Source organism: Periplaneta americana, chromosome 6, assembly GCF_040183065.1.
Source record: "Periplaneta americana isolate PAMFEO1 chromosome 6, P.americana_PAMFEO1_priV1, whole genome shotgun sequence".
Lineage (NCBI taxonomy): Eukaryota > Metazoa > Arthropoda > Insecta > Blattodea > Blattidae > Periplaneta > Periplaneta americana.
This window is the reverse complement of record NC_091122.1, coordinates 50971091-50994044: the sequence shown is the minus strand read 5'-3', so window position 1 is coordinate 50994044 and position 22954 is coordinate 50971091. Positions and strand designations below refer to the sequence as shown.

General features: G+C 35.8%; 1 long non-coding RNA gene across 1 annotated transcript in view; it reads left to right on the top strand.

Annotated features, from left to right (window-relative positions):
* The window catches only part of LOC138702198 (uncharacterized), a 100163-nt gene that overhangs the window by 20615 nt on the left and 56594 nt on the right, over positions 1-22954 (top strand). The window contains exon 2 of the long non-coding RNA XR_011332798.1: positions 20308-20503. This is a non-coding gene — a long non-coding RNA (uncharacterized lncRNA). The remainder of the gene's footprint in view (positions 1-20307; positions 20504-22954) is intronic.

Here is a 22954-nt window from a genome sequence, read left to right as displayed (position 1 = left end):
TTTAAGAAACTAAAATTAGGGTTTCCAATCTATGTTTTAGGAATTTTTTAGGATTTTAAATCTTATGTTTGGGAATTTACATGATTTTACGGGGAAAATAAATGAAAATAAACAACATACTGTTAATACAGTATATTACAATACTATTAGAGATACATTCAAATATCTGTTATTATATCTAGCTATATATTATCAGTCTTACTAATAAACCGTGTACAGTTTTTATACTAGACTTATGCAGAGTTGAGACAGAAAACGTTACTAATAAACCACGCATAAGCTATGGATGTATAAACAGGCTGTAACTATACAATGGGAATTGCTTTGCAGTAGTTATATACACGAAACTCCTTGTTTAAGCGTTGTATATAGAGAAAAAATGGCCGCCTCTCTAACAGCTGTTCGCATCGACTGTCATTTTATGATGATTTTTGCCTTGTAACCACAGAAGAACAAAGCAAAGAGCACAAAATAATTAGAATAATATTGCTGTAGCTTGCACTCTTTGACCAAAATATAGTATGGTAATCGATTAGAGCCAGTTGTACTATCGATACTGAACACGCCACACTAGAGCGCTCTACAGGACCAATAGAGAACCTCAGATATTCTATTACCTTTCGTAACGAAGTAATGACGAAACTATGACGTAGCTGTGTAACAGTTATACTGTTATACACGACGTAAGTAGTGATTATTAGTAAGGAATTTACACACGACGTATAAACGGGCTACTCATGGTATAAGTGTAAGACAGTTAAACGTCTGTATATAGAGTTTTTATTAGTAAGACCATTAAGCTATTAATCTAAAAACAGCCTGCTGATTCACGTGGTGATGATGAAATGTTTTATGGAACTATTTACCAATATTAATACATATTAATAGTCTATTACGTTTACAACACTGTATCTTTATTGAATTATTACACCCGCAAACCACTCATTCAAGTAGTACTCCTGATATGAATTAGGTATCTTTAGCGGTACAGCAGTACAGTTGTAAGCGATGGGTAGGACGTCTTCAAATTCGGCTCCCCTCGCGCGTTATAATTAAGTTTAAACATTCCGCTAACCAGCTATCTTATTGGTTGAACTGCTGTTGTCATGGTTACCGGGGAGCAGAGTGATGTAGCTGTCTCTTCTCTCCCACTCTCGCATAGACACTGCAGCTGCTAGATGTCGACTATACAGGTTACAGCGCTATCTGTTATTTTTCGGTACGAATTATTTGTACTATCTACAGTATAGTGAGTGGCATCAACAACTGGATGTGGTCGACTTGATGTCATAGTGGATAGTAAAATTAATATAAAAGAAAAATATTCGTCTTTTCCCATAACTTGTCTGTGATCTTAATTCAGTTGGAATTAATATTGTTATATTTTGTTCTGGTAAAATAATAGGGGAGGCACGGCCCGCCTTGCCTCCCCTGAAAAATCCGCCGCTGGTTTACAGAAAAAGTTTAGGGTTCTATTGGAAAAGTTACTATTAGGCAATTGTAGATCTAGTTATTAAGTGTTCATTCATACAATTTCAAAGTCAAATACTTATTTGTTTAATAATGATTAATAATTAAATGTGTTGGAATATTATCCTTTTTCCACTCAATGTTTTGACAACAGTTAAAATTATTAACTATAATATTTTTTGTGACATGAAATGTTTAATACTACAAAGAACACTTTAAAATGGTTTTACTCTATACGATGATGACCATAATATGAGTCTTTATTCATCCTTATCACTGTCTGCTGTATTTGAAGGTGGATACTTAACGATGTCTACATAGAATTACTTGTACTCTTCAGGTATGTAGTTAACGACTTTTAAGATATCCTCTAACTTTTTGTTGTTGATTCCAAGTTTCCCTATTATATGCTACAGTAATGTGCATCTCCAGATGATCTTGTTCCTTCAACCTGAATGTTCCATGGTGCAAACCATCAATGTACTCTGAAGCCGTGACACAGCCTTTCATCTTCTGAGTGAATATGGCTGCCTGTACTTACTGATGTTGAATGTCAGGTTTTTATTCTCAATATCTTTACATGTTTTCTTGAAATACTGTGACCACCAGTGTTTGAAGTTGAGTATCTGATTGTTTTGAAGCCTCATTTCTTGATATGGGGGGAGGGGTTGAGTTTCCTGGCATTTCGAATGAAGTCATCGCACTGATTTGGAGAGTAAATCCGATCTAATCTTCGAACTTGTCGTTTAATGACTGAAAATGTTCTGTCACATGGCAGAAAACTGTGACCTCGAATTTGTACCAATGCAATATTGAGTAGAAAAGGTATAACATTCCTGGAATGTCATTCTTCTTCCACTCAACTAAAGCTTCAATGCTGGTTTTAGTAATGATACGAAACTAGAATATTCCCCTTTCTACACTCATTGGGTAGCTTAAGCAAATATATACAAAATGGCTATTTCAGTTTAAGTTCTCCATTTTTTGGAATGTTACCTTTTAAATGGACAGACAGAATAAGAAATGAAGCTGAGTTGGAAAGAGTAGGTGAAGAAAGAGTAATGCTGAAACTGATCACGAAGTGAGAAAGGAATTGGTTGGCTCACTGGCCGAGAATAAACTGCCTACTGAAGGATGCACTGGAAGGAATGGTGAACGGAAGAAGAGTTCGGGGCAGAAGAAGATATCAGATGATAGACGACCTTACTAATATGAAAGGTTGGAGAAAGTTGAGTTTGCAGTGAAAGACCTGCCCTTGGACAGAATACTAAGAATTAATGAATTACTGATTTTAAGTAACACTGCGTTATTTCACCACAGTCCTATATAATGGTGTGAAACTTAATATCAAATACAACAGAAATAAAAATCGATTGACTGTAGAAGAAACAAATATGAAATGTTAAATGAAGCAAAATGAAGTCATTTTTTAGAATATAATTTAATTAATTCCCCTGAACTTATTAACAAAATAAAATTAGATGTTAGTATATTTCGATATATTTTTAGTCCCTTATTATTATATTGTGGCGAGACTACACCAGACAAGATGGACCCATGTAGTCACGATGTGGGACCCCTACGTCGGAAAGAGAGGACAGGGAAGACCACGGCTCAGATGGTCTGACATGTTTGCCAAAGAGGCGGGGAAACAATCGTCGAGGACAGCAAAGAACAGGGTTTTGTGAAAATAACTAGGGAAGGTCATTTTAAATAGATAACGTAATCAGTGTTAAGATATTGTAAATAGTAAAGTCAGTATTAATGAAAGTGTGAGATAAATTTTGTAAATAGTAAAGTCAGTGTTGAGAAAGTGTCAGTTAAATAGCATAAATAGCAATCAGTGTTTGTCAAAGTGCTGGTGTTAATATTATGTGGACAGTGCAAAAAAAAAATGAACAAAGAACAGAGTGCTGAGACTAGTTAAAGTATAACAGGGTTATTAACCATGTCACAAAGTAGTATACACGACAAGCTCTCCTGGATTAGCTCGCCAAGCGAGTACACTTGAGCCATCCCTGTCGAGGGGGTTCTAACCCCATCACAGGAGGCCTGTGCCCAACATGGGACATCATGGCTAGCATTCATTAATTCATTATTATCTATATATATAATTTGAACTGGTAATGGAAATTACGGGAAAACGGCTGAACGGATTTTAATGAATGACCCCTCATTTTGAAGCTTGGAACCCAAATATTTTCAGAAAAATAGTAGTTTTCACAGAAATGTCAATTTTCCTACATAATTTTCCTATTTTCCAAAATCCATCTTTCATCAGTTTTGAGAACTAATAGCTTTTCAGTATAAGGCAGATAATGAAATAAGCAATATCATGGAGGCCATGACTCCAAAATTGCCAACAGATTCTCTGACATAATGTCAATAGGTCGTTCTTCATTTGTCTCTACATTGGTTACTAAAAACTTCAAAGCTTATTACGAAGGTTACAATTATTACCACGAATAAAATTTACAGATCTGATTCTTTGTTGTGTAATTTTATTAGTACAGTTATGTAGTGTATATAGGTTATTAAAAACTACAAAACTCAAGAAGGTTTGTTGAAATTATTTCCATTAAAAATGAAATATTACAGGTGTAATATGGTATATTTTGTCACTGATACACATTGATACTATTATTGATGATATGAAAATGAAACCTTTTGGGGTTATTTATGTAAATAAATGTAGAGAATAACTTACATTAGATCTTCATTTCTATAATTTTCTGAATAACGGCTATACATACATATGTTACTAAAAGCTACAAATCTTAAGTAAGACATAACTATTATTATTAAAAATGGAATACGTAGTTATCCAATACACTCCAAAATGTCATATTCTTGCCAACAATCTGCAATGACCTGAAATAGCTACTACTTTAATCCCACATGAAAAAACCGCTGATCGTCTTGATATTGATAGCCTATTTGCGCTTCCGTATTGAAACTCAAAGAAATGAAGGAGGATATGTCCAAGAAAAGCATTTGGCATAAAATCCATTCTGAGGGAAGTTTTTTAAAAAAAGATACATTTGGCAAGGTTAAACTTCATTGAGCTATTATGTTACTTTCAATGTAACATATTTCGCGGAGCATGTTTAATTATTATAGAAGCAAGTAACTTTCAAAATATCTGATATTCTGTCTGGAAAATAAATCTGAAAAATCTGTATTTAAAGTTCTAATGAACTTAGTCTGCAGCAATTGCTGCACAAGCCACTAGTATTATTATATTTTACTGTACACATACATGAAATAAAGTATTATTTTATAAATAATTGATTTTCCATGTTAAATTCCTATGTAGATCTATAATAAACTGTGTTACAGTGTATATTTCATATAACATATTAATATACCGTAGTCTATTATGTATTCACTCGAAATAAATTATGGCGTTTAAATCTTTTAGCTCGCAGTTTTACCGATTCCTGAAGTATCAGAAGACAGGATGTGGTTATGCGTCAGCCATCAGAACTTTTATCCGTACATCCGTGCAGACGGAAGGAGGAAAGAGACGAAGAGGGCATCACCACGCTCGGGTTACCTTATTTTCGAGGTCGTTTACACCGATGCAGATAATGAGCCAAGTGCAGGAGAACAGGAAGGAAGCACTCAGACGTTTAAGTAAGTCAATTAAGACACGAGTTCATTATTTAAACACGCAAACTAAAAATAATTTCACAAGTAATCATTAAATGTTTTAGTAAACATTTACCTTGCAGAATCGCTTTTGTGCGAAATATCGTATATTCTGACAAATAATTTGAAAATTTAACCTTTAAAATCCGAGCACGGATGAAATAGGAAATAAATAATCAGTACACAATTGAAATTGCATATATTTTTGCGTGTACATTTCATACAGTAATTTCTTCTTCTTCTTCTTCTTCTTCTTCTTCTTCTTCTTCTTCTAAATTTAATGTCTTACGCGATTGACCTCTTACGTCTTCATTTATTTTCTCGCCACATTTTTCTAGTTCCCCTTCACAGTCATTTTATTCAATTACGATGGACATGGAATTAGAAGATAAAAATGTATATATGGAAGTAGGATTTCGCACTTCGTTTAGTGCAATGGATTCATACTCATCGATTTACGGGGAAACAGTTGGTGACACTGACCAAACAAAAGAGCGACCATGCGATAAATTGATAGTGATAAATCGAGCTGCAAAAATTATCGCGATATATGACTGTGATTGGTTGGAATTCAAAATTTCATTACACTTCAGTGACCGAAAATTGAATGACGTCATATAAACGAAATAGTCAATTAAAACGTACACAATGATAATCGCAAAGGCTCTTGGAACTTATCTTAACCTTTAATGTGAGCTCCTAGCCTAAATGCCACTTGTCTCACATAAGGGACTTAAGTGAATTTTGCAGGGAAGGAAAACAGAAAGAACTGTCAAATAGAGGGTTAAATGGCTAGGCAATTAGCCAGCCGCGCACGAGTACTCGAAGCAGCATAGACAGCTACTACCGCTGCATCCCACAGAATCCCTCTTCCATTCGGCAATCGCTATTCCTGATGCTGTATAGCCTACTGCGCCACGAACTAGCGGATACAGTCCCGGCGGTATAATCCAAACTCCAGATAAGAAGAGTAACACTCCAATGTCGTGGTGACACAGAAAACCGGCCGTCTATAAGATAATGAACTTGCCTTCCATAACTAACAAAAACGGAGTAGTCATGGTCTAGGCAAGATTCAAATCTATCAACCAGCGTTGAAATTTCCTTTTAGACCCAGTACTTTCCATGAAATATGTTTAATTGAAACTTAATATAAAACAAGCTTTCAAGGCTTAATAATAATAATAATAACAATAATAATAATAATAATAATAATAATAATATATGCAAAAATCTGAAAGTTAGAATTTATAAAACAGTTATATTACCGGTTCTTCTATATGGCTGTGAAACTTGGACTCTCACTCTGAGAGAGGAACATAGGTTAAGGGTGGTTGAGAATAAGGTGCTTAGGAAAATATTTGGGGCTAAGCGGGATGAAGTTACAGGAGAATGGAGAAAGTTACACAACACAGAACTGCACACATTGTATTCTTCACCTGACATAATTAGGAACTTGAAATCCAGACGTTTGAGATGGGCAGGGCATGTAGCACGTATGGGCGAATCCAGAAATGCATATAGAGTGTTAGTTGGGAGACCGGAGGGAAAAAGACCTTTAGGGAGGCCGAGACGTAGATGGGAGGATAATATTAAAGTGGATTTGAGGGAGGTGGGATATGATGATAGAGACTGGCTTAATCTTGCACAGGATAGGGACCGATGGCGGGCTTATGTGAGGGCGGCAATGAACCTTCGGGTTCCTTAAAAGCCATTTGTAAGTAAGTAAGTAAGTAATATATACAAATGGCATCTAATGAACCCGCAGGTTCATTGCCGTCCTCACATAAGCCCCCCATCTGTCCCTATCCTGAGCAAGATTAATCCAGTCTCTAACATCATATCCTACCTCCCTCAAATCCATTTTAATATTATCTTCCCATCTACGTCTCGGCAATAATAATAATAATAATAATAATAATAATAATAATAATAATAATAATAATAATAATAGCCTTCGCCGACGTTGACGTATCGTAACAGTAATGTTGCGAGTTAACTTCTGTCATATAACTTCCCTACGTACTAATTGCATAAGAAGTAACAATTTGATTAAAAATTAATTGAAGTAGGATTTATAAAAACAGAGACACCAGATTCCGAGTAATTTTTCCGGTATTATGAATGCCGGTACTTGGCAATTAAAAAGTAACTGTTTACAACTTATTCACATGAAAAAAAATAATGGGCAATAAAAATTATTACACACAATAAAACAGAAACCTGAAAACATCTTCAACTTCACAGGAAATATCGCTATATTTTAAAGAAAATATACCAAGTTGTAAGTCTGAAGAGTATATTTCAAGCTACGGGCATATACAATACATGTTACTTGTTCATATTACATTCAATACAAATCCAAGAAGGTTCACTTTTTAGCAAGATGAAGTACAATCATCGCTATTAAGAAAATGTTTTGCGAGTTCTTGAGAAGACGCAGTGCAATACATTGTCCTGTAAATGAGGAATGTTATGAGGCGCTACTCACCGGTCGAGTGGAAACCGAAGCTCGTGAGAGCCTGGATGGTAGTAACAGTAGAAATACCAGAAAAATTATCAGATCAGTTTCCATTTTTGAGCCTAAGAACAAGCCACAGACCCAAATTCTGAATGTCTATTTCATTTATGTCAGCGGTCGTCAGCACAGAGTACCCTGGGGCTAGCGTCCCTTACCCGCGGAGAACACAATGCACATGGTCCACTCTCTTCCTGCTGCACGACGGGGCACACAGGACGGCTCCGCTTACCCTTTACCCATTTCAGCGAGTGCTGACGACCACTGATTTATGTATTCATCAGCATTGCAGCTTTAAGATGTGGAAACAAGTCAAAATTGTACAAAAATATGGAACTCATAGCAAGCAGATTAATTCAATTTACAAGCATAATCCATTCATCACTTGAGTAGAAAGTATGAGTAGAAATTTTGTGAGTTCTGTTCGGAAACTTGTTTTCTTTGCCCTTCAGAGCTTTAAGACGAATAGACAGTGCATTGAAGTCCGTAATACATGACTAGCGAACTCCATTTTCATTACAGCTGAGACTAACAGAAGGTAGATAAAGATCTGTCTTGCGTGTTGTATTAACCCCTTCAGGCCTGATGTTGATGTACAGTAGTGGCAAAAAAAAAAAAAAACGGACCGACTCTTGTAGCTGATTTCAGAGCCTTGTTCATTTCAGAGCACGATAGACTGGTAACTAAGACTTTCGTGGTTCGAATTCTGCCTTGGAAGGAAGTTTTTTTTTTATTCCCAATACTTTTCGATTTCTGGTAAAATTCATGTTCTGGAAATAATAAGTTAATTAAGTAGTAAAATATCGCTGCAATCGAAAAGTATTGGGAATAAATTTGAATAAGGAACAAAAAAAAAGTTTCCTTCCGAGGCAGGATTCGAACCACGAAAGTCTTAGTTACCAGTATATCGTGCTCTGGAGTGAACAAGGCTCTGAAATCAGCTACAAGGGTCGGTCCCGTTTTTTTTTTGCCACTACTGTACATTATACTGTACATTGTTTCTTTTTTTATTTTTTGGAATGTCTTCGTTACTTTTAAATATTTTGAAAAATTCAATGTGATAGAAATGGAGAATATTATTTTTGAAACATTTCTATACCTGAATTAAAAATAAAATTTAAAATTTTGGGCCTCAGGGGTCAAAATTGTCCCCAAATTTTGATTTTCTGTGAAGAATTGATTTGGGAATTTTAGATCCCCAGAATGATTATGTGACCAGTTTTTTTCAAATGTTTTAAATATATATTCAGGTCTGAAGGGGTTAAAATTATCAATGTTTTAATTAGTGCTAAATGTACGCATATTTTAGTTTTAAAATAAAACATCATCAGGGAAAGAATGTACTCACAATAGGCCTAAACCCATGTTTCATTATAGGATTAAAATATGTAAAGAATATCATTTTAAGTGTGTTTATATCACCAATAGAAGATAACGATCTTGATGCATAACAAGCAGAGCTCAATGTAGAAGTAAAAGCACAGTCTAGTATATACAGTCACGAAGCTCAGTACGTAGTAAATATGTATCCCTGGATACTTGCTAACCACTAGGATCGCTACTATCGTCTCATTACAGACAATGCGAAATAGTACCTGCACATTCTATTGTTTCTAGTAGCCTCATAAACTCAAGCTTCGTGAATGTATATGCTAGACTGTAGGAAAAAGTCTCAAATAAACGGACTTTTTATAAATACAGCAAAAGCATAATGAGGCAGAAAATAAAAATACAAGAATTGTAACATTACATATTCGATTTTCGTAACCACGTCGATCACAGTCAAGTTTTGAAAATTATACCTTGGCGATGTACACACTCAAGAGAGTCTGTGATGGAGATCGATCATAAACACGTTCCAACATCGCAATAGGGATGGATTCGATTTCAACACTGATGTTATTCTTCGGCTCTTCAATGGTGTGTGGCCGACTTGCACACATTTTGCTTTTGAAGTGCCCCCACAGGAAATAATCACACGCAGTTAAGTCAGGGGACCTGTGGGGACAATCAGTGTCACAATGCCTGGAGATGATGTGGTTGTGGAAAATTTGGCGCATTACTTGCACAGAAATTCTCGCTGAATGCTACGTAGCCCCGTCTTGCTGGAACCAATATGACCTCTGTGTAGGGTATCTAGCAAGTTCCCGTACAAAGAATGTGTTTACCATGTTGGCATACCTGACAGATGTTACCGTGGTTGTTCGTTCCTGGTCATCTTAGAAAAAGTATGAGCCGATTATCTCCACTGAATAGATCGCAAACCACACGATGAAATTTCTATTGCTATTGGTCGTTGAGATCCATTCCATCGATCCATGTTTCTGGCGTAGTACTGTTAAACAGATGACGGTCAAACCAGCGTCAAACGTTTCTGCAAATAGCTTAGTAATGTTAAACAAATGACAGTCAAAAATTGTTGGCAACATCAAAAGCAAAAATTTTCTCAACAAATTAAAAAAAAAAAAGTTTCTTTGAGGCACCTTGTAATAACTTATGTTCTATGTGTGATTTCCAGTTCAATCATTATGCAACTACAAACCGAAAATCTTCGCAGGTCTACTTATAGATTCTTTGGGATCAATTCTTTTTAATCTATTACTGTAGGGCAACTCAGCACTATTCTGTGTACTACATTTGATTACACTATTTTATCAACATTCAGTGCTAGTTCGCTTGTACTAAACCATTCATTCATTAAATTTAACGCCGTATTGGAAGCGTTTATAAAGTGGTCGTGTTGCTTAGAAATAATCACACTTACATCATTTGGAAATAAGATTATTTATAGTTGAGATTAAAATATTAATATAAACTAGAAACAATATTAGGTTTGGAATTGAACGGGTTACATCACCTTCTTGTCTATGCGGATGAAGTGAATATGTTAGGAGAAAATCCACAAACGATTAGGAAAAACACAGAAATTTTACTTGGAGCAAGTAAAGCGATACGTTCGGAAGTAAACCCCGAAAAGACAAAGTATATGATTATGTCTCGTGACCAGAATATTGTACGAAATAGAAATATAAAACTTGGATATTTTTCCTTCGAAGAGGTGTAAAATTCAAATATCTTGGAGCAACAGTAACAAATACAAATGACACTTGGGAGGAAATTAAACGCAGAATCAATATGGGAAATGCCTATTATTATTCTGTTGAGAAGCTTTTGTCATCTAGTCTGCTGTCAAAAAATCTGAAAGTTAGAATTTATAAAATTTAGTATTGTAGGACAACTATATTTGTATAGTTGTGAAACTAGGACTCTCACTTCGAGAGAGGAACAGAGATTAAGGGCGTTGAGAATAAGGTTCTTAGAAAAATATCTGGGCTAAGAGGGATGAAGTTACAGGAGAATGGAGAAAGTTACACAACGCAGAACTGCACGCATTGTATTCTTCACCTGACATAATTAGGAACATTAAATCCAGACGTTTGAGATGGGCATGGCATGTAGCACGTATGGGCGAATCTAGAAATGCATATAGAGTGTTAGTTGGGAGGCCGGAGTGAAAAAGACCTTAGGGGAGGCCGAGACGTAGATGGGAGTATAATATTAAATGGATTTGAGGGAGGTTGGATATGATGATAGAGACTGGATTAATCTTGCACAGGATAGGGATCGATGGCGGGCTTATGTGAGGGCGGCAATGAACCTCCGGGTTCCTTAAAAGCCATTTGTAAGTAAGTAACAATATTGGGCCTAAAATTTATTCCTGGGGAACTCCATATGTAATATTTCAAAATTCCGAGTGAATAACTCATTCCTGTTGAACTCTATCTCAAAAGTCTGAGATAAAAACAAAAGATATTTCAGCAAGCTGATAAAAAACAGAGAATGTTGTAAAGTTGAGTCTTGTTAAAATACCGCTTGAAAATACACCTTCGTTTAGAGAACCCCTTTTAAATCACTCGCGGATCATTGGAGATCCGCGGGCCACAGGTTGGGAACCACTGGTGCAGTATATACTTTACGTATCGACTCTATTATCAGGAAAGGCAAGAAATGGAAAATTTATATCGAGGAGTGGAGAACATCCTTCGGTAAGGTTCCTCTTTCGTTACATTTACTGATGATGCAGCTAATACATACAGTAGCTGCGAAGACTTGTATCCTTCTGAATCTATGACAAGACGCAAAAACTAAGCATTCTTACACCACTTTGAACCCTTGAAAGTTTTTACTCGTAGTAAAAAATTAGCTGTTAATTTGTAAAGGCATTCCCGTCATTCATAAGTAGAGCCCGGATGTTTAGGCATTTATTTTTGTTACAATACGCAGGCATATAGGCACTAGAAATAATAAAAATAGGGAGTGAAATAGGCATTTATTATTCATGGAAACAGACAAAAAATAGGCAAATACTGTACTTAATTTACATGTCGCAACAAGATGCTTTTTAAAGTTGTCAACTGCCATAGTGAGCCGCCTGTCAGAGAGAACGTTTTTCATGGTGGAAAAAGATCTTTCTACTTCTACTGAAGTGATTGAAGCAAACGTAAAACAACTTATTTCAGAAGGACTGTCTACTTTCTTTCAGAAATCGGGAAAAACCGACTGTGTATTGTCTCAAAAAGAGGGGTGTGAGAAGGGATTAGAGACTTCAAAGTACGCGTGACTTGTGCATGTAAGCGACAACAGTAAAGCGACCTGAAGACTTGCTTTTAATACTTTCCTCAATCCCTATCTTTCGCTGGTAAACCCCGAAGTGACCTGAGCACGGAAGTTATACAGTACTGTTCAAACATATTTGTTAAGTGACAAAATATGGAATCGGTAGGGGAGAAAAGTTTACGACTTCCTGGAAACATAATTATGTATTGCTCGAGAATAAGATTCTCAGCAAATATTTGTGTGAGGTGAATATATATTTTTAATTTGTACAACCGTTCTCTCTTGTTTTTTGATATAATTTATGTGCGGTTTATTTTCAATGCATTAATAGTGCATTATGCAACGAGCCTATAATGGTAGTAATTAAGACGCGAGTATGTTTGTTTATGAAACGAGCGCAAGCGAGTTACATAATTTTCATACTCGCGTCTTAATTACTATTATAGGCAAGTTTCATACGACTTTTTATGCTCGACCATATTTCTAACTCGAAATTATTCATAAGTATTTATGTTATGGTTATGTAAGTGAGGAGCGGAACTGTGCGCAGACGCGAAAGTATTGATTTTTTCCGAGGCACGAATGTCATTGACCTTGATATAATCTAGAGAATAACATGAATATTAGTCTTGATATAACCTGGAAATTGATTTAGAATTGAAAAACAAGGTGACAAATTGAATTTATTTGAATATTATTTACAATTAACGCTAATTATTATAGTAACAGAACATAACCTTCTGCGACAGTATTGGATTTCCAGCCTCCGTGACTTTTCGCTAATTGTCTTTCGATTGCATATCCGAGAATAACTTGCGGTTTTATAATGGTACAATGGTGATTTCTCATTGGCTGAACAACTGAATTATAATGAGGTGCATTAAAGGGCTAGCCATTTTGCCTAACATCCGGGCTCTATTCATAAGGTTCGCACAAGAAATGTGGGAGACTCCTGCAGAATGCCTACAATGTTGAAGTCGAAGGTGTGCTTGTGTAATAAAAAGCGGTCCTACTTGCCAAAGGCTTCCTTCTGAGCCACCAACTCTACACCTTGAATGACGTAATGCGCATAGAATCTGAGTCAGAATAACCACCTTCCGCAATACGTGGGGTGCTGGTCTGTGAATGGAATTGAGTTGGAGGCGCTTCCTCTCGTTCCTCCCACGATACCGCGTTGCTGGGACCAGCCGCCAGAGCTAGGCGCCTACACGTCACACGAATGATTATTATACTAATCGTCTTGTCATGTGGAGCGCTAATAATGTGACATATGCTTAAGAACAATATGAAATTAGCAATAGTGGCATAATCCTCGTCTTTAGCACGGTTGTCATAAAGTTTGTGGATATGCTCTGTATTCATTTACTCTTGTGAACGCTTCCGTATGTACTATATATGTATGGTCTAGTCAGTGTCAGCATGCTGGCTTCTAGATCTGGATTACCGTGTTCGATTCCAGGGCTTGGTACTTGAGAAAAAAATTCTTAAAAAAGAAAAGTTCCCTGTCTAGAGTCTGGAAATTTATATAACAATAATAATAATAATAATAATAATAATAATAATAATAATAATAATAATAATAATAATAGGAAACTATTTGGGGCTAAGAGGGATGAAGTTGCAGGAGAATGGAGAAAGTTACACACCGCAGAGCTGCACGCATTGTATTCTTCACCTGACATAATTATGAACATTAAATCCAGACGTTTGAGATGGGCAGGGCATGTAGCACGTATGGGCGAATCCAGAAATGCATATAGAGTGTTAGTTGGGAGGCCGGCGGGAAAAAGACCTTTGGGGAGGCCGAGACGTAGATGGAAAGATAATATTAAAATGGATTTGAGGGAGGTGGGATATGATGATAGAGACTGGATTAATCTTGCTCAGGATAGGGATGAATGGCGGGCTTATGTGAGGGCGGCAATGAACCTCCGGGTTCCTTAAAAGCCAGTAAGTAGTAGTAGTAGTAATAATAATAATAATAATAATAATAATAATAATAATACTCGTACTTAACCTGTTAATGTTTCATCACTAACATGTAGTATAATGTCGTTTTATGTTATACAGCCGTTTTCCTCGTAATAATTGTGAACAAATCATACATTTAATATTCTCATCATATTGGCAGCAAAAAAATGCGTCCTCCCATCCTACTTGAAACTTTAGTTTTTGTAGAGGTACATGGTTTTGATAGAGACATTGCGACGATATGCCACTCGCAGGTCAGAGACAAATACAAATGGAATGAAGTTTGACTCCAGTGAGTGAGAGGTTGGGGGAGGTAGGAAGCAAGAGAAATGCATAGCTATCATTGCGAACCACAATGTGCTCGCGAGTCACATTTTCGTCACGGCTGTTATACGGCACTACAATGCGGAATGTTTTATCTTATGTGGCACTACAATGAACGATTGTTCATTTTATATGGAATCACGATGTACGAATGTGGGTATTATACGACACTAAAATTAGCAAATGTTTCATTGTATGTGGCGCCAAAGTTATCGATTGTTGTATCTTATGTGATACAACAGTAAGCGATTGTTTCACCCTATATGGCATCAGATGAGCTAATATTTTATCTTATGTCGCACCATTGTCAGTTGTTATTAGGCAGAGCTAACGCAACATTTGCAATACAAAACACAGCTGGTTTCCATTTAAAAAAGGAAAGTTGAGTCTAATATTTGAAAATTATTTCATGTACAAAAAATACATTACGTATATCAGATGTCCCCTTCGGTATAATTTAACTTGTAACTGTCGGTTTGTGTATATCAGAAATATTTCACAAGCTATCGGAAGTGAAAGAATTAAGTGAGCCATTCTGTATAGCATAAGACAGTGATGTCAAAGCAAGAGCATTTTTCTGAACTTGACGTCGTGCGCGGGCAGCAAGCGCTAAGTATGGAAAGAGGAAGGGTTATGCATATGAATAAGCAGCCTGTTGGATTAAGAAAACAGTGGTGCACAAACTTCAAACGGAACGTGAAATTTTATGTCTTTATTTTTATATGGCTTCTTTCTGTTTGATATTATTTATATTGTCTGTAAAACAAAAGTACTAATACCAATTTCTTAATCTTGCTGTTGTGTTTTAAATGTTAATAACATAATAAACAGTTAAGAAGGAATATTCACATAAATTTCATAGTAGTACAACTATACTGTACTAAATGGATGAAACACATCATTCATAAAGAAAGTGATATCCCCCAAAGAGAGAGAGAGAGAGAGAGAGAGAGAGAGAGAGAGAGATTGCGTATGATATAAGTTGGAATTGATATTGATGGTACCTTTAGCCTTATAAAAGCAATCAATACACTAATCAAAACAATATTACAGTACAAAGCAAAGTTACCTAGGTGCTATATATGTTTTAAGTGTAACTAATATTACATAACAAAACTCTTATCGCATTATGCTTTTAAGATGATATTGGTGAGCAACTTACTATCATCAGAATATTAAATTATTTTCTCGAAATCTGCTGAAGCTATAGAGCTGACATTTTTACAACACATGGGCAGGTATCTTTTGCTTATGATGTAACAGTAGTTCTTTGTTAATTCATTTCCTTACAAGCAATTTCCATGCGAATATTTTCAAAAATTTCAATAGACTTTCTTCAGTAATACGTATTTACAGTATATTCGATTTACGAAAACATTCTGTAAGGCTACTAAATAAATAGGCCTATATCTGAAAATTACACTTTTCTATAAAAAAAAGTTGAGAAAATATTTCTTTTGAATAAAAAAATCAAACTTGTGAAAAATGAGCATTAAAATTAAAACTTACATTCTTATTAATGCACTTATACTTCTCAGACAAATCTAAAAATTAACATGGATACAGTTTTAATAAGTTCTGTTCCCTTTATCTATTGAATCAGTGCTAGCCATCCCTGAATGTAGCTCGACCAAGCGGCATATACTACCTCTTTCGTCTGTCTCTTTCCTTTCCGCTGTAAAGCGCTCAGGCTCTCCTGAGCTCTAAAGCACTCGCTTGCTCCTACGGGCATCAATTGACATGACTGGCATAAGACATCACAGCGAGAACTTATATTTATTTGGCATCATACTGAGGGGAAGTTATAATATTGTATACGCTTTCTGAGAGAAAATGTTTTACTTTCTTCAGCATAGTAAAACAATGTCCTCAACTGTTAGAGGTTAACATGTCTCTATACAGTGATCGTACGAGAATTAAAATGATTTATACAACTGTGGCATATATACATATTAACTTACAAAACTCATTAAGTCTTCTCATAGCAGTGATTTTAATTTAGAAAAATATTGAAAGAAGTGAACTTTAAAATCTTCGTACGTCCTCGTAGTCTATGTTGGGTCAAAGACGGGAGTCATCTGCAAACTTATTCACACATTAGCCTGAATTCCTCGAATACCTACGTGCCTCTTACCATGTACCTGAATTCGTAAGTGGATACTCTCATGGTTTCGTCATATGTCCCTTTATTTACTTAACAAGAATGTATCAGTCATATTGAAACCGTTGCAAATTTAGAAAACTGACGACACCTCAACAGACAGAACATGAGTTCGACGGCAGGCAGATCATGGCGCTGCTAAAAGTTTCATAAAACCCAACCTGTGTCTGCTGTTTCTCTCCGAAACTTCCTAACGCTATGGTCAAGGGCTGAGCAGAGGCAAAATCGGAATTTTGACCCCTAATCACTATGGACCGGACTTTTATGTAATTACATATTATATTCCTTTCAACCTAACCGTATATAAAAAAACAAATCTTTGCGAATCTTGTAATTACCATATTAAAATTTGATATTACATATTTTTACATATTTACCCCACATTACATATTATGGCTTGGTATTACATAAATCTACATATTTAGGGGTTTTATTCATTTTTACTTCTCTGAAAGGAAAAAAAAATACTTCTGCTGGGGAAGTTTACAATTTGAAATACACAGATTTAAAAAGTTTTTTTTTTTTACCTACCCAAGAAAGGACATATTTCGGGACGAAATATAACGTCCTTAGTTCCAGGTAGTAATAGAAGCACTCACCCCATACCGTCCACTGTAAATATATGTGAACAAGAGGCTACCCTTCTCGTATAACTACTGTCATCCTCTGAGGAGTTTAGTGCTGAGAGGAATGCGGTTCCGACTAGTCTAGCGCGGTACTGGAGTAGGAGGGAACAGTGACAGCGGCAGTCTGGAAGGAGGTACAATCATACTGAAAACATTCGTCCACTTTACGAGAGCAGTATGCCTATTAGTTTTCTAACGTATTTTTGGCGAGATAGAGATGCAATTATTGTAGAAAATGTTATTATTTATTTATATATATTTATTTATTTAGTTATTTATTCTGGTGAAGTTAAGGCCATCACACCACCAGAAATACAAATACAATAAAATAAATAAAAAGAAAAATCGTAATACAACTACAATAATATAAATGAAAAGAAGAATCATACTATAAAATTTAGTGATTAGTAGAATTGAATTAAATTAGTAAAGTATTCAATTTAAATATACTGTACTGCTGAACTCATTTGAGAAGTAAAACTGCTTGATTTGTATTTTAAGATATTACCATCAAATGATTTTCGCATGACATTATAGGAATCTGTTTTTCACGATACCAATCACACATATTCTAAAATTCCAATAGAATAAAACCAAAAAAATTTCCGCAGCATGTTTCCTTAAAAATGACTTGTAACAGTGAAATATTTAACATGAGTAATAAATTCGTATAATATTAACATAGCTAACATCAGGGAGACGTTTGAGCAAAAATTGCAACAATATATTTAATATATTAATAACAAAACCATATAGACCTAGGTAAACAATATGTATATGAAATATTCACACACTACTACAAACTGAAGTCTGCATATTTTTGGACGATTAATACTTCTCACTCCGCTCGGCTCGACTTGGCTGTAGCAACAAAAGAATCTACCTGAAACCCCCCCGCACCGATGGCAAGAGTACCTCAGGTCCCAGCACTAAACTAGTCGGAGGAAGACAGTATATTGTGTTTTAAAAATCACTCAGAAAGTAACGTTGCCTTCATGCGGTGGAGTAGGACGAGGACTACATGATTTGTCTGCAACTATAATTGTTCTGCACATGTCTTAACAAGCCGTTCGCATGCAATTTGTAACCTTACCCACCCTCTTCCTAATCCTTCCAGAGAAAACCCGTGTCAAGTCTGACATGAGCCGTAATAAAGTAGCCGAATTTTGAAAAGAAGCTGGAGTAAAGGAACAACTGGAAAGCTGTTGAAAGATTAAATTAATAGCTTTTCAGGTTATTACTTGACCTCTTTACTTTAAAGTTAGTAGACCTATACGGAAAAGGGATTTTCCGAGCAATTAGAAAGTATGGTTCTCGGCTGGAATAATCCCACCCTTCTGAATGAGACAGGAATGTCACTTTTCAAACAACAGTTTGTAAATGTCTATAGTTTAAGGTTTAGTAGGTACTTTGTTTCTTACAGAGAGCAGCTAAAATGCATGTGTCCCACATCTTCCCTTATTTTTTCCTAATCCAGTAAAGCGAAACAGTGCTTGCAGTTCTGCTGTGTCATTCATTTCACTCAGTTCTCTAGTTTTAGTACTTACAGTATAAAGTGTGAGTTTATCTACTGCTTTTAACTAACTAAACTGGCCCTGTATTTTCAACCCTAATGACAAAAATGAAATCATGGATTGCGATGGACGAAGCTTTCATTAAAGATGGAAAAATAGTAACGTGACAAGTGTGCGGTAAAAAAATCGGGTGCTCTATGAAATCACAACTAGAGAGTCTTACCTATCCTATACCTGCCAGATATTGATATTAAATATTTTTGTGCGAGATCGTTCGTATTTGCTTGGTTTCCGCACAAAAGCAATCCGCGGAAAGTCTAAAATTCCACATTCAGTATTCCCAACCTAACGCACATAACAATTTCCCTCTTCTTACTGCTTAAGTGACATATTGATTTTACTGCTTTAGGCTTTTGACATATTATTTTTAGAACGTTCAATATAGTAATAATTATAAATTGGAAACTTACCACTGCAATTTCACCTAAATTGCACTGTTAATTATTGTTTTTAAATATTTGCAAAAATTAAGTAAACTCTACAACTCCACTAAAGTTACTGCATTCGTGATGCGAGTAACATTAAGGAAGCCGTGAAAAAATCAACAAGATTCCAGACTCATCATAGACTGGGGGAAATAAAAGACAGACATATATCACGGCCTGCTGGAGTATAGTAACTACAGGAAACATTTTAAAGCAACAATGTTGAAGATAGATATTTCTGTTTTGCAAATTTGCCGTCATTGAACAGAAACCAAGATGGAGATTTCATTGCAACTAATTAGAAATTCCTCTTTCAGATATGTAATAAACGATCTTCGCACAAAATAATGTACGATACATGAGCGGTATGTTTTCTTTCAATTCTCGGAAATTAAAAAAGCTCAACTTCGTTTCGCTTTTTCAAACTTTTCCTCGAACATGAAAACTTCAACATACCGCTCTTGTAACGCATATTACTATTATGATTTTACATATTTTGGTACATATTCAGCATATTTTTCTCACATAAATATGTACATATTTCACACCTTGATATTACATAAAAATCCGGTCCCTACTAATCACTACCTGGTTCCCTTAAGCGCTCAGAAGTCTCTTTTTCCAACTTCGGGTGTACAAGTGAGAACATAACACTGAACAATGCTACACGTGTCTAATTGGTTCTACCATGCTCGTATGGCAGTCCAACTGTTTCAGAATCCTAATTGGCAGCCCAAGCAACGTAATGTCGTCCGCATTTGAAACATGTGTATACGTGTATAACCTCCCGTGCGACAGTTTAAGTAGTGCGCGTTCAGTATTCGCCCGGCGCGGCATATTGTGAGTGGCAAACGATTTATTGCAATATGAATGCGTTCAATTAAATCACAACAGAGTATTACCCAATCGAGCGTGTGCGGGCATAACAGAGATTGGCGTATTCACCTCTGTTTCTGTTTCTTTATTTCAGCTTCGTCTGAGGAAACGGGATGCAAGAATGCCGGGAAGTGTTGAGAGCCTAGGAGCCTCGCTGGCGGCCGGCCAATGCCTCTAGTGTGGGAGTGCCACGATCTTCTCATTCTGCGGCTTCCTTCACATATTTCCGTGTCTTCAAAAGATTTCGATTCGATCGGCGAGATTCAATCACCACGGACTTCGCTATGCAGGTATGTAGTAACGATAGAGTCGCGCTAATGAAGGCTGAGAGGTTAAGATCAAATAACAGTAATGTGGATAACATCGCATGACGTGGAAAACAAGTTACTCTGTCACTCATTATCCCTTCTTTAAAAATAGGTTCATCCCGTTCGATGTTACGATATTTGTGCTAAATTCAGCCATACATTTTAAGTGCTGTATTTCATGTGAACAAAACACTAAGCTATTTGTAATTTAAACAATGTTAAAATTTATAATAATTTTTGGCATGAAATCAACTACAGCTAATTCAGTTTATTTCTGTCATCTATTTTTATTACAGCTTATCAAGCTATATTTTACTTTATTTTGTTCATTTTGACAATAATCCTTCGGGTTGCAAATCAAGCTTTCAGGTATAACTCCCTGTAAAGTTGATTTGAATAATTTCGAGGGAAAAATTGTTCCGGCGCCGGGCATCGAACCCGGGACCTTTGGTTAAACATACCAACGCTCTACCAACTGAGCTACCCGGAAACTCTACCAGACACCGATCCAATTTTTCCCTCTATATCCACAGACCTCAAAGTGGGCTGACAACTGTCAAGCAAACAACATTGAGTGTATATTAACTCTGTGTGACTTAAATTGTGGTTTTTCTGTTAACGAACAGCGACGTGTATTATGCAAATCAAGTTTTCAGGTATAACCCCCTGTAAATTCTTCTGGTTATAGATTGCTTATGGAATTAGGAATTACGTTAGTCAATAAGTTCGGTTGAGAAGCTTTTGTCATCTAGTCTGTTGTCAAAAAATGTGAAAGTTAGGATTTATAAAACAGTTATATTACCGGTTGCTCTGTATGGTTGTGAAACTTGGACTCTCACTTTGAGAGAGGAACAGAGATAAAGGTTGTTTGAGAATAAGGTTCTTAGGAATGTATTTGGGGCCAAGAGGGATGAAGTTACGGGAGAATGGAGAAAGTTACACAACGCAGAACTGCACGCATTGTATTCTTCATCTGACATAATTAGGAACATTAAATCCAGACGTTTGAGATGGGCAGGGCATGTAGCACGTATGGGCGAATCCAGAAATGCATATACAGCTGAGTGACCGGAGGGAAAAAGACCCTTTGGGAGGCCGAGACGTAAATGGGAGGATAATATTAAAATGGATTTGAAGGAGGTGGGATATGATGATAGAGATTGGATTAATCTTGCACAGGATAGGGACCGATGGCGAGCTTATGTGAGGGCGGCAATGAACCTCCGGGTTCCTTAAAAGCCATTTGTAAGTAAGTAAGTTAGTCAATTAGGTCACTTTTAAACAATAGAGATAGGTTAACATTCAATAATGAACTAATGACTATATATTATTGTATTAATTGATATTAGTGAAAGTTAAAAAATGTTAGTGAAATATATATTACTAGTAAATATAATTCAAATCAATTCACTAATTTAAAAAATTAACATTTAGTAAGATTTATATTTCAACTGCAAGTTTATAAAATACCAATGATCGCCAGTAATGTAAAGACAATTGTACAGACAAGGCACTACTAAAACAAATGTAAAATACTACCAACTTTGTATTAAAATATTAATAAAATTACAATAAGTAGGCGTAAGTATATTGTTAAATTAAATACTAGCAAGACACTAATAAAGTAGCAGTGAGTTTCCGGTAAAATAATAGTAAATTATGATTAAAATACCAGTAAGTCGTTAGTAAAGTACCAGGAAATTGCCTTTAAACTACCATTGAATTTCCAGAAAATATCAAATGTATCTTACATCAGATAAGATACTACTAAAATACAAGTAAAATCTTATTAAGTACGTAGGTAGATTATTAAATGAAATACTAGAAAGATACTTCTAGGGTACTAAAATTTCCAGCAAAATACTACGAAACTAGCAGCAAAATACCGGTAAATTTCCAGTAATTTGCCAATAAATTACTAGTGAACTTCCAATAAGATATCAGTAAATCTCCAGCAAATGGCCAGTAAAATAGCAGTAAACGTCCAGTAAAATACTAGGAAATGGCAGGTAAAACAGCAGTAAATTGCAAGTAAAATAGTAGGAAATTGCCGGCAATATAGCAGAAATCTGTAGGTAAACTATAGAAAACTGCCAGTAAAATACCAAGATACTGCCAAATAAAATGCCAGGAAACTTCCAGTAAAATATCAGAGAATCGCCAGTAAAATACCATTAAACCGCCAACAAAATACCAGGAAATTTCTAGTACACACTAGAAAATTGTCAGTACAATACCAAAAAATTGCCCGCCATCGGTCCCTATCCTGTGCAAGATTAATCCAGTTTCTATCATCATATCCCACCTCCTTCAAATCCATTTTAATATTATGCCCCCACCTGCGTCTCGGCCTCCCCAAAGGTATTTTCCCCTCCGGTCTCCCAACTAACACTCTATATGCATTTCTGGATTCGCCCATACGTGCTACATGCC